The following is a 14131-nucleotide window of genomic DNA, read 5'->3' on the forward strand; positions in this document are numbered from 1 at the left end:
TGTGTGTGTATCTGTATGTATAAGTGTATTGCTATGTAGTGTGTCTGTATGTATAAGTGTATACTATGTAGTGTGTGTGTATCTGCATGTATAAGTGTATACTATGTAGTGTGTGTGTATCTGCCTGTATAAGTGTATGATATGTAGTGTGTGTCTGCATGTGCAAGTGTATGCAATGTAGTGTGTATGTATCTGCATGTAAGTGTATGGTATGTAGAGTGTGTGTATGTGCATGTGTAAGTGTATGCTATGTAGTGTTATACTGTGCATTTTTGCTAACTTTAAAGGCCAGAATCTAGAATATTAATGAGGAAAGCAGAGAGCAGTTTTAAAGAATCTATCATTAAATGTCCAATTAAGATAAAAATATTTAGCACGGTCTCTACAAAGGTTAATTAAATACAGAGCTCACATAGCTATACCAGTGGTTTGAGGTTGTGTTTGATTTGCTGCCTAACGGCTAGATTTAGAGTTTTGTCGGTAACGACCCGCGTATCTAACGCTGGCTTTTTTCTGGCCGCACCTTTAAAATAACTCTGGTATTGAGAGTCCACAGAATGGCTGCGTTAGGCTCCAAAAAAGGAGCGTACAGCATATTTAACGCAACTTCAACTCTCGATACCAGAGTTGCTTACGGACGCGGCCAGCCTCAAAAACGTGCTCGTGCACGATTCCCCCAATGGGGCTGTTTGAGCTGAAAAAAAACCTAACACCTGCAAAAAAGCCGCGTTCAGCTCCTAACGCAGCCCCATTGTTGTCTATGGGGAAACACTTCCTATGTCTGCACCTAACACTCTAACATGTACCCCGAGTCTAAACACCCCTAACCTTACACTTATTAACCCCTATTCTGCCGACCCCGCTATCGCTGACCCCTGCATATTATTATTAACCCCTAATCTGCCGCTCCGTAAACCGTCGCTACTTACATTATCCCTATGTACCCCTAATCTGCTGCCCCTAACACCGCCGACCCCTATATTATATTTATTAATCCCTAATCTGCCCCCCACAACGTCGCCTCCACCTGCCTACACTTATTAACCCCTAATCTGCCGACCGGACCTGAGCGCTACTATAATAAAGTTATTAACCCCTAATCCGCCTCACTAACCCTATAATAAATAGTATTAACCCCTAATCTGCCCTCCCTAACATCGCCGACACCTAACTTCAATTATTAACCCCTAATCTGCCGACTGGAGCTCACCGCTATTCTAATAAATGTATTAACCCCTAAAGCTAAGTCTAACCCTAACACTAACACCCCCCTAAGTTAAATATAATTTTAATCTAACGAAATTAATTAACTCTTATTAAATAAATTATTCCTATTTAAAGCTAAATACTTACCTGTAAAATAAATCCTAATATAGCTACAATATAAATTATAATTATATTATAGCTATTTTAGGATTTATATTTATTTTACAGGTAACTTTGTATTTAACCAGGTACAATAGCTATTAAATAGTTAAGAACTATTTAAATAGCTAAAATAGTTAAAATAATTACAAATTTACCTGTAAAATAAATCCTAACCTAAGTTACAATTAAACCTAACACTACACTAGCAATAAATACATTAAATAAAATACCTATAATTATCTACAATTAAACCTAACACTACACTATCAATAAATAAATTAAATACAATTCCTACAAATAAATACAATGAAATAAACTAACTAAAGTACAAAAAATAAAAAAGAACTAAGTTACAAAAAATAAAAAAATATTTACAAACATTAGAAATATATTACAATTTTAAACTAATTACACCTACTCTAAGCCCCCTAATAAAATAACAAAGCCCCCCAAAATAAAAAAATGCCCTACCCTATTCTAAATTACTAAAGTTCAAAGCTCTTTTACCTTACCAGCCCTGAACAGGGCCCTTTGCGGGCATGCCCCAAGAAGTTCAGCTCTTTTGCCTGTAAAAAAAAACCCATACAATACCCCCCCCCAACATTACAACCCACCACCCACATACCCCTAATCTAACCCAAACCCCCCTTAAATAAACCTAACACTAAGCCCCTGAAGATCTCCCTACCTTGAGTCGTCTTCACCCAGCCGAGCCAAATTCTTCATCCAAGCGGAGCAAGAAGAGGTCCTCCATCCGGTAGAAGTCTTCATCCAAGCGGGCAGAAGAGGTCTTCCATCCGATTGAAGTCTTAATCCAAGAGGCATCTTCTATCGTCATCCATCCGGAGCGGAGCGGCAGCATCCTGAAGACCTCCGACGCGGAACATCCATCCTGGCCGACGACTGAACGACGAATGACGGTTCCTTTAAATGACGTCATCCAAGATGGCGTCCCTCGAATTCCGATTGGCTGATAGGATTCTATCAGCCAATCGGAATTAAGGTAGGAATATTCTGATTGGCTGATGGAATCCAATCCAATCAAATTGAGTCCAGATCCAATCAGCCAATCAGATTGAGCTCGCATTCTATTGGCTGTTCCGATCAGATTTTTCCTACCTTAATTCCGATTGGCTGATAGGATTCTATCAGCCAATCGGAATTCGAGGGACGCCATCTTGGATGACGTCATTTAAAGGAACCGTCATTCGTCGTTCAGTCGTCGGCCAGGATGGATGTTCCGCGTCGGAGGTCTTCAGGATGCTGCCCGCTCCGCTCCGGATGGATGACGATAGAAGATGCCTCTTGGATGAAGACTTCAGTCGGATGGAAGACCTCTTCTGCCCCGCTTGGATGAAGAATTTGGCTCGGCTGGGTGAAGACGACTCAAGGTAGGGAGATCTTCAGGGGCTTAGTGTTAGGTTTATTTAAGGGGGGTTTGGGTTAGATTAGGGTATGTGGGTGGTGGGTTGTAATGTTGGGGGGGTATTGTATGTTTTTTTTACAGGCAAAAGAGCTGAACTTCTTGGGGCATGCCCCGCAAAGGGCCCTGTTCAGGGCTGGTAAGGTAAAAGAGCTTTAAACTTAGTAATTTAGAATAGGGTAGGGCATTTTTTTATTTTGGGGGTCTTTGTTATTTTATTAGGGGGCTTAGAGTAGGTGTAATTAGTTTAAAATTGTTGTAATATATTTCTAATGTTTGTAAATATTTTTTTATTTTTTGTAACTTAGTTCTTTTTATTTTTTGTACTTTAGTTAGTTTATTTCATTGTATTTATTTGTAGGAATTGTATTTAATTTATTTATTGATAGTGTAGTGTTAGGTTTAATTGTAGATAATTATAGGTATTTTATTTAATGTATTTATTGCTAGTGTAGTGTTAGGTTTAATTGTAACTTAGGTTAGGATTTATTTTACAGGTAAATTTGTAATTATTTTAACTATTTTAGCTATTAAATAGTTCTTAACTATTTAATAGCTATTGTACCTGGTTAAAATAAATACAAAGTTACCTGTAAAATAAATATTAATCCTAAAATAGCTATAATATAATTATAATTTATATTGTAGCTATATTAGGATTTATTTTACAGGTAAGTATTTAGCTTTAAATAGGAATAATTTATTTAATAAGAGTTAATTAATTTCCTTAGATTAAAATTATATTTAAGTTAGGGGGGTGTTAGTGTTAGGGTTAGACTTAGCTTTAGGGGTTAATACATTTATTAGAATAGCGGTGAGCTCCAGTCGGCAGATTAGGGGTTAATAATTGAAGTTAGGTGTCGGCGATGTTAGGGAGGGCAGATTAGGGGTTAATACTATTTATTATAGGGTTAGTGAGGTGGATTAGGGGTTAATAACTTTATTATAGTAGCGCTCAGGTCCGGTCGGCAGATTAGAGGTTAATAAGTGTAGGCAGGTGGAGGCGACGTTGTGGGGGGCAGATTAGGGGTTAATAAATATAATATAGGGGTCGGCGGTGTTAGGGGCAGCAGATTAGGAGTACATAGCTATAATGTAGGTGGCGGCTCTTTGCGGTCGGCAGATTAGGGGTTAATTATTGTAGGTAGCTGGCGGCGACGTTGTGGGGGGGCAGGTTAGGGGGTTAATAAATATAATATAGGGGTCGGCGGTGTTAGGGGCAGCAGATTAGGGGTACATAAGTATAACGTAGGTGGCGGTCGGCAGATTAGGGGTTAAAAAATTTAATCGAGTGGCGGCGATGTGGGGGGACCTTGGTTTAGGGGTACATAGGTAGTTTATGGGTGTTAGTGTACCTTAGGGCACAGTAGTTAAGAGCTTTATGAACCGGCGTTAGCCCAAAAAGCTCTTAACTACTGACTTTTTTCTGCGGCTGGAGTTTTGTCGTTAGATTTCTAACGCTCACTTCAGCCACGACTCTAAATACCAGAGTTAGAAAGATCCCATTGAAAAGATAGGATACGCAAATGACGTAAGGGGATCTGCGGTATGGAAAAGTCGGCGGCTGAAAAGTGAGCGTTAGACCCTTTTTTGAATGACTCCAAATACCGCGGTAGCCTAAAACCAGCGTTAGGAGCCTCTAACGCTGGTTTTCACGGGTACTGCCAAACTCCAAATCTAGGCCTAAGAGTATTAAAAGATATGACTTTATTTAGAATTTTATTTATATTACTTTGGTCTTATGATTTTTTTAAGCCCCGCCCCCGCTCCTGCCCACCACATTTCAAATTTTTGCTGCGGGAAGGGGGCGAGGTGTCCCTCTTTTGAATTTTGAAATGTTGGGAGGTATGGTCCTATACAGGGATGCTAATACATTTTGAATAATATCTCCCCTTTACAATGACACTTGTCAACCTCACAAGACCAGTGTGTATCCTACAGCAGCGTGAGTGATAGCTATGTATGTTATAAAGGCACAGTGAGCAATAGCTGGGCATCTTATGAGACGACTGAGAACATTATGCTGCTGTATCTTATAGTGAAAGGGAGAAATAACTGTATTTAATAATGAAGTTTTTACACCACATTTCACTTGTATATAATACACCCACCCTATCCCTCCCCCTTCTAAAGAACCGCAAGACACAAATGCCTTTGATAGGTGTTGTAGACCCCCTGTGTACCTAAATACATGTTCCCCTCCCACTACTAATCATTTAGTACCTACTGTGTTACCCCCTATATGATTCTAAAGGGAAGTCATCTGCTTTCATCTTATTGTCTGCTCACACACCTACTACTTCTAAAGGAGTGTGGGTGCACATTGTCTTATGTTAACTCTTTCATTCACAATGGATTGTGCAAGAAAAAGAGAAAACGCATGTATGTTTTAAATCACAGCAATCTATTTCTCCCCACGTGCCCCTCCCCCCCTGCGCTGAGTGGTCCTGCTTCCTTGTTTAAAGGGACATTGTACGCTAGATTTTTCTTTGCATAAAAGTTTTGTAGATTCATTTATAAAGCCCATCTGGGGGTGTTTTTGTTACAATGTTAAATTTTTACTTATTTTTAAATAACATTGTGCTGATTTTCAGACTCCTAACCAAAGCTTTAGATGTATACTGATGTCTTCAGATTGCTTCTGTTTGTATAATGGGTCTTTTCATATGCAGGGAGAGGGGGAGAGTCTGCTCTTAGCCCCTTTCAGTGGGCGTCCCAGCCTAACCTCATCACAAGTGCTAAATTGGGAGCTTCTAAGTCATTTTTAAAAGGTTTTGTATTGGATTTTTATATCAGTATCTGTGCATATTCTTCTTTCTAGTAGTGTCTATTATGTGCACTTAAATGAAAATGTGTGTATACTGTCCCTTTTAAGTATAATGAAATGCGTCTGCCTCTTGCCCCCTCCTTCACTGAAGCTTTTCCTCGAATGCTTCTGGATTATCCAGGAAAATTCCTAGAGACTTAATAACTCTCCCGAGAGGGGACCCTTTACTTTTGGTAAAAGGATAATATCTTTCATACATTACGAAACCTGACTTCCCATATTGAACCCGCTGCGACCTATACCTTAACCCCATCTTTGCTGCTCCTCCAGCAGTAAGTTCAAGAGTTGGTGATCTCTGTTTATCAACAGATAATTGGTTTTTTTTTTGTTTTGTTTTTTATTATTCTCAAAGTTTTGTTTTATTTCAGTACTGTATTAATGTCTGTAGTCAGTGAGTTTCTGACTTTTTACATGGTAAACAGCTTAATTCAAGCTATTATAGTGCAAGCGTTTCTCCTGTGTTCAACATTGTATACATAACAAACTAGTGTTATATGTAGACTACAGACATGTCTCCTCCTATTAACATACAACTTATTGTACCTCCCACACCTTAGCAAGACAGAGAGAAGGCAATTTGGCACATTAAAGAGACAGTAAAGACTAAATTAAACGTTTATGATTCAGATAGAGCTGGACATTTTACACAACATTCTAATAGCTGCACATATATGCCTCTTGTCATTGGCTTATCAGTGTGTTCAGCTAGGTCCAGGAAGTGCATTGCTGCTCCTTCAACAAAGGATACTATAAGAATGAAGCTAATTTGATAATAGAAGTAAATTGGAAAGTTGTTTAAAATTGTATGCTCTATCTGAATCATGAAAGAAAAAAAATTGTTTCTTTTTTTTTTTAATTATTAGACTTGCTCAACAGAAAAATGTTAATAAATATAGCATTATGCGCCATGCTGCTTACATACCTGTTTACATAATATAAATAGTACCCATTTCTTGATATAAACATTACTCTAACCAAATTACCCTATTTAAAGATATGTTGGTGCATGCGATGACCAAAAAGGTCCATTATTTAGATAAAAATGTCAGTAACTGTATAATTACCATATTTAGTTGTTTGACTGCGCTGCACCAGGGCTTTAGTGCACAGGTGACTGGGAGATTGTTGTGTTCTGTATGTGGAGATCTTGTTTCTGGTAAAATCCCAGTGACCATTGCATCACCGTTGGAAAAATGTAGAAGGCAATAATCTTATTCTTAAGTAAGTTTTTAGATTGGGGATGGGGTTGGGTTTTGCAGTTGGGTTTAGGGTAATTACCTTGGACACTAGAGAGGGCTGTAATGCATAGCAATTTAAGTTGTGGTAGCACTCGCTGGCACCTAAGGGGTTAATGAGATGCCCCACACCTTCAGTGCCAATGTTGATTGGGGCATTCCTTCTCTGATGACGCTAATGCATCCACATTTTGGCCATAGTGACATTGCAGTGGTGATAATTTGACATTGTCAATATTTTACACATTCAAGTTTGTATCTATCATTTATCTGGTATCTATTTCCATCTATCTATCTATCTATCTATCATCTATCTATCTTCTATCTATCTTTCTAACTATCATCTCTCTCTCTTTCATCTCTTTATCTCTATCCAATCCAGTGTTTGACAAATCAAATATTTAGGAGCCATACATAATTACCAGACAGTGGTATTTGTATATACATATATGGAGAATAACTGAAAAAGTTAGGAGCCAGGGGTAGAATTGTAGTAGCCAGTTGCTCCCCGGCTCCTGGGTGTGTCAAGCCCTGATCTTACCTATCTATCTATCTATCTATCTATCTATCTATCATCTATCTATCTATCTATCTATCTATCTATAATTTATCATCTATTTCTATCTATCTCGCTTTCTCTACAGTATGTATAATCTATCTCTATTGGTATCTATCTATCTATCTATCAATCTATCAATCAATCTATCTAACTAATAATCTATCTATCTATCTATCTATCTATCTATCTATCAAAAATAGTTACTTAATCCTTCAATGTAGAGCATTTACCTCACATGCATTTTGCCATTGTCTGTTAGAGTACGAGATCTGTTCCTTCTCTTCCACACTCACGCACTAACACTTCCCAGACGCACACAGAGCACAGTTAGTTACACACGTGCACACCAGGCTGTAAGGTAAGAGGAGACAGACACGCACAGGGGGGCCTTTGAGTCTCCATGGAAACCGAGTTTTACTAATGAAATCCAGGCCTGGAAGCTTTGTATAACCCTCTGATGCAGCTTCTAAGGGGTTAAACAAGTCGCTGCCAGACCTGGACTGTACACATGGGGCAACATGATTTTAGAGTGTTTATTCAGAACAATCATAGGCAGGAATTATGTACATGTAGTTATAGAGAAAAGGTAAATGGTGCAATAAGTGGGAGTTATAGGAGTCTGTACAGAACAATAGCAGTAGTTTACAGAGCATTTGTAGGGAATATAGGGAGTCATTAAGCAAAGCAACCGGAAGTTAGAGATTTGTTATACAGGGCAATGTGAGGAGTTATAGGAGGTAAATTAGGGGGCATAAGGAGCATTAGTTGTAGCGATATAGGGAGGTTGTAAGTATTATAGCAATTAATATGAGCAATTAGAGGAGCACTGAATATGACATAGAGGTGTGTACTATAGAGCAATAAAATGTATCCAAAGGAAAGGGTTTAAAAAGAAATTACATGAGACAATAGGTCAAGGCTCGACAAACCCAGTAGCCAGGTGGCCACTGGCTCCTTAAAAGGACATTAAAAACAAAATTCATTTTATAAGGATAGTATAGGAATTTATTCTCTGCCTCCCTCTAGTCATGGGTGCTGCCATGTTGAAATCTAGCTTTCACTACATTCCAGTGCTGAACGTTTTGTACATGTGCAGCAACTCTTCTTCAGATACCTGCAGTGAAACCTAGGTTTCAATATGGCAGCTCCCATAATTAGAGGGGAGTGCATGAAATGTTTTTAGTGTTTAGTGTCCTTTTAAAATTAGGCCTTGGCTAATTTTGACTTCCCCTCACTGTTCACTGCCAGCTACACCTAGCCTAGTATGGTCAGAGCCTTTCAAGGCCTTGCAGCTGTGAAATACAAATGTAACTTTTATTGTGTTATTATTGTTATTGTGTGTATATAATATATATTGTGACACTGAGGAAGGGGTGATTCCTCCCCAAAATGAACGCTGTTTGCAGTTTAGAGTGTGGAGTCCTTTGGTCGTTGTGATTGCTATATCATATATTCTCACACAGTGGCGTAGCGTGGGGGGGGGCCACAGGGGCGGTTGCCCCGGGCGCAAAATTCTGGGGGGGCGCAAAATGCTTGGCTCCCAGCCTCCCCAGTCCCCACCATCTCAAGACAGTAGACAGTCACAGTCCCACTCCAAGCGGCGCTACAGGGAGGCTAAAAAAATCTGACAGGCGCCTGCGCCCAGCCATTCTGTCTCTCAAGTGAACTGTCTACTACTCTGAAGTCAAGACGTGCTGTGTAATGATTTAATTATCATAATTTTATGAGTGTAATCCTATCCGACCGTTACCTGCTGCTAGACTAGTGTTTATGCCACTAGTTAGCACGGTCCACTCCCACTCCCAGCGCACATGTCAGGAGGGAGGAAGAAGTCAGAGCAGCAGAGCCAGAGTGGAGTCAGACTAGTACGCCGCGCCCGCAATGATAAGGTAAGTAGTGTCAACAGAAATTACCAAACTCATCACCGGGTCCGTATCAGAACCAGACCACCAGTGCCACTGCCAGCCAGAATTATAATTAAATTATTATAGCCCCTGTTTTTTGCCTGGGCCCTGGGGAATAGGGATTGGAAATGGCAACGCACGCAAATGCAGCTTAGCCTCTACCGTTACCCAGGTGACATCGCAGGGCCAGCCAGCCAAGTTCCAAAGGACCCAGAGTCACTCTGAGCCAGCCAGCCAAATTCCAACTTCCAAAGGACCCAGAGTCTGAGCCAGCCAGCATGCCAGAGTGTGAGAGTGATCTATGCTGCTTTAAAGTGAAAGCTGGTTATTTTGTTTCAAATTCATTTTTAACCTGGGTAAAATAAAACATACAAGATGTAAATGATCTACATCTTGTATGTTTTACCCAGGTTAAAAATGAACTGGCTTTCACTTTAAAGCAGCATAGATCACTCTCACACTCTGGCACGCTGGCTCAGATGTATTTAAAAATTAAATCCCATGTTTAAATATTAAACCATAAAAAATTTAATTGTTAAGTTATATAATCTACTTACTTAATGTATATAATAAAGTAATGGCTGCCTGCCTGCAACCATATTGAATCCTAATTTTTAAGGATGAATGTAGAGTTTAGAATTATATATATATATATATATATATATATATATATATATATATATATATATAGTATATATTTTTGTTGTTAAAATAAAGCTTTGTTTGTTTTAAAACAAAAACCTGTCTCCTAAGTTGTTGAGCTGTCTCCTATATTCAAAGCAAATTTGCCAATCGCTACTGTACTGGTGGAAGAGACTCAGTCAGTGCTAATGGATTAGGGGGGGCGCAATTCTTGCCTTGCCCTGGGCGCTGAGAAGCCACGCTACGCCACTGTTCTCACACTCTCCTAGATGCCCCTTTTGGTTTTGGAGTGCATCCATTGTAGTGAAATTATAAATATCCCACAATAGTCATAAATGGGAAGCAGCACTCACTGGATATTTATTATTTTTAAAAATGTTTGTTTGCTTCAAAAATCCAGTGAGTGGCGCTTCCCATTTATGACTATTGTGGGATATTTGTTGGATATTTTACATACAAGCTGGGCACCCTGGTTGCTGACCGGTATGTGAGAGTGCCTGCATTCTTCACTAGTTGTATAAAAAATATACATGTATACTCCAATAGATATCATATGGATGGCCAAAAGTTTCTGGCTCCTAAATATCCAGCGCTGCGGAATCTGTTGGCGCTCTACAAATACCTGATAATAATAATAATATATTGCGTGGCTCCTAGATTTTAAACAAATGTGTCAAGCCCTGTAAAATAGGTGTTTTAGGTAGGAGTTATTTGTAGTTTTGGGAAATGTTATATGGAATTTACTATATAAATGTTTCTATGGGGAAATATAGGAATAGTTTATTTAGGGCAATAAAAGGAAGCATACAATTTACATGCCGCAGGACTAGATTATGTTTTTAGCAGTGTAACATAGAAGAATAGATTTTGTCAGTGATAAACTATTGATAACAAAATATTCCGTTGTCAAGCAGAGCTCTCAATAATACCATAAGCGACAGAGCAATTTAAACGGTCCCTGCTGACCCATTGTGCTTTGGACTGATCTTAGCCCTGTGTTACTGAGAACATCTCTGTGCCGCAGTATAGATGTAAATGACAGTGCGGAGGATGTTGCTTCGTTCAGCTCAGTGCTTATACAAGTCCCTGGACGCCTCATTAAATCCGTTAAAACAACTATTTGATTATTTTTTCTTTTTGTCAGCGTTGTCTCCCAGTGGAGCCCTTAAGGGGAAGAAGCTGAGATTGTACCTGGGAAATGTTATTAGGGTTTGGTAAGGGAGGGGGGGTAAAAAGGAAATAATCACTATATATTGAGAGGTGTTGAAGGATAATGCTTAGTAAAGTGCGATAAAGAGAGAAAGTACATAAGTATGACAGTCATAGAATAAAAGTGTAGGAAAAAACGCAATAAAGATTAAAATGAGAAAACATAAATGAAATGGAGCTAGGCAAACAGATAAAAACAATTATGGAAAATGAGAAAATAAAGTGATATTAGTCATAGAAGAAAGCAGAAAGAGAACAGATATTGCAGATACATGAATTCAGTAACAGGATAAAAATAACCTATAAAGGGGAAAGGAAATACCGAAAACGTACAAGAGACAATGGACACTTTAGATTTCTGCTATAAAGATCTATTAGGTTAGTTATTAAGATTTAAACTGGGCACATTGTTCTTGCTTTTCTTCAGGAGATACATTTATATATCTTTTTTTTGTTCTGCGCAACAAACGTAGACAGTAAATGCACCAAAAATAACAAGACAAAGATGACATAACGTATAAGATGAAACAGTTTTGAAACACACTTTATTAAATTGAAAAGAATATACAATAAAGTAGTGCATGGGTTGATACATATTTGTTTGATAATAAGGAAGCACAAAGAATACAGAGCAGCCAACCTTACCATTTTTAGCAGTAATAGAATGGTTTCATATAGAGATGTTTGTTGTACAATCAAAAGGACTCCGAGCCGGAGCTAAAATTTTAGGAACAATGACTCTCGGTTTGCTGGATTTGTAAAAGGGACAATATACACCAATTTTCATGTAGTACATGTAATAGACACTACTATAAAAGAAGAATATGCACGGATTACTGATCTAAAAATCCAGTATAAAACCTTTTAAATCTTACTTAAAAGCTCACAATTTAGCACTGTTGGTGAGGTTAGGCTGAGACACCCACTGAAAGGGACTGGGAAAACATGAACAGCAGACACTTCCCCCTCCCCCTTCCCAGCATATGAAAATACATATTATGCAAACAGGAGCTGCAGGGATCTATAGACTTCATCTGATACGTTGGGGCTTGGTTAGGAGTCTGAAAATCAGCACAATGTTACTAAAAAATAAGCAAAACTATACATTTTTGCAAAAACACTACCAGATGGGCTGTATAAATGTATCATCTACAAAACATTCATGCAAAGAAAAATCTGGTGTACAGTGTCCCTTTAATGGAACATGTTACGTATATGCTGAATCAATGGAAATGAAAGGACCTTTAAATACAGTACAATTGGATTATCAACAAATACATAATAAAAAGATAATGAAAAAGTACTTTCTTTCTAATGACACAAGTCCATGGATCATCATAATTACTGTTGGGAATATCACTCCTAACCAGCAGGAGGAGGCAAAGAGCACCACAGCAAAAGCTGATAAGTATCACTTCCTTATCCACAAACCCCAGTCATTCTCTTTGCTGCGTTGCAAGGAGGTGGTAAAGTCGGTGTCTGATAGAAGATTCTTCAATCAAGATTTTATTATTTTTAAACAGAGCAAGTTTGTTCTGTTTTTTTTCTGGGGTTTAGCTGTAGTCCATGTCAGTCTCTTCAGTAGAGCAGTGGTGGCTTTTAAGCATTTGGGAAATTGTGGGGTATAATCCTCACTGCGCCTCCCAATCAGTTGTTGCTGCCCTGCTTTTTTAAAAAGGCCTGAGTAGGTTTATTCAGTCTTTTTTGTTTCCACAGGTCCATGAGAGGAGTGTGCCTCTTAAACTAGGTGAGCTGTCCTGCTGCCGGGCTGTTTTGAAGTTCAGGTAAGTGCCTATTTTAATTTTTTTGAGGTACAGGAAAATTTGGCACTTTATTGCAGCTAAGCTGTATGGGACCTGTGTTACAATCCTATTTATGTTGCATAAGATTAAGGGGGGGCAGTTGGTGCAGACACTGGAGGACTTGGGGAGCAGTAACTATTTTTGTATTGCTGTTACTGTTAGTTTTTGGCTCAGCTCCGGTTTTTATTACCGGATTTGGTGGTTTGTTTGTGTTTAATGGCGACCGGGAGTTTTTAGTGACGCCCATGCGCATTTCACTTCCTGGGGTTCCGGTAGTGTGTTGTGAGTTGCGGCTCTGCTGAGCAAGGAGCTCTTCGTTTGGCAGTCTGGTTGTAACTGTTTTTGGGTCCAGATAGTTTTCAAGGTTATCCTCCGTTCTCAGCAGGACAGCTAGGTACCTCAGCAAAGAGTGCTGAGGTGAAGGGGCTGTCTGAGGTTTGTGTGTGCAGCTGCTTTGCGGTTGCAGTTTTAAAAGGAAAATATTTTTTCAGTTTATAATTTAAAATAACAGTAGCATTTTTTTTTTCTGGCTAATAATTGTAAAAGTAAATAAAGCATTTTTATTTATTTTTGGGAAAGATGGACCAAGAGGCCCTGCAAGATACATGTGGCTTCTGTTTTGACTCCAATGTTGAACCACCAATCCCTTTTTGTTGCTCATGTATTGAGAGGACATTGCATTACAGGGATAGACAGACTTTTTGATTCTGAGCCTTCATTAGCTAAGGCGGATGCTGTTCAGGGGTCTCCTGTTCAAGATGTGCCACAGCTTTCTCCTCAAGCTTCTCACATGTTGTTGTCCTCACATGCAGTGCCCTGTGCTTTCTCTCTTACTCCGGGTGGGGTTACATTGCAGGACATTGCTTCTCAGATATCTTCGGCGCTATCTGATGCGTTATCTGCTTTTCCTATGCTGCAGGAAAAGTGCAAGAGGAAATGTAATGAGGCAGTGAAAAGGGTTTCTGACACAGTTGTGGCTACTCAGAGTGCTTCCTCCCAGAGGTCTGAGGAGAAGGATACTTCGGTAGCATCTGAAGGTGAAGTTTCAGATTCAGATAGTGTTTTTCCCTTCAGCTGATGCTGAAGTGGTTTCTTTCAGGTTTAAGCTAGAACACCTCCGTTTGTTACTTAAGGAGGTTTTGGCTACCTTGGACGACTTCAA

The sequence above is a fragment of the Bombina bombina genome, chromosome 7, assembly GCF_027579735.1.
Source record: "Bombina bombina isolate aBomBom1 chromosome 7, aBomBom1.pri, whole genome shotgun sequence".
NCBI classification, from domain to species: Eukaryota; Metazoa; Chordata; class Amphibia; order Anura; family Bombinatoridae; genus Bombina; species Bombina bombina.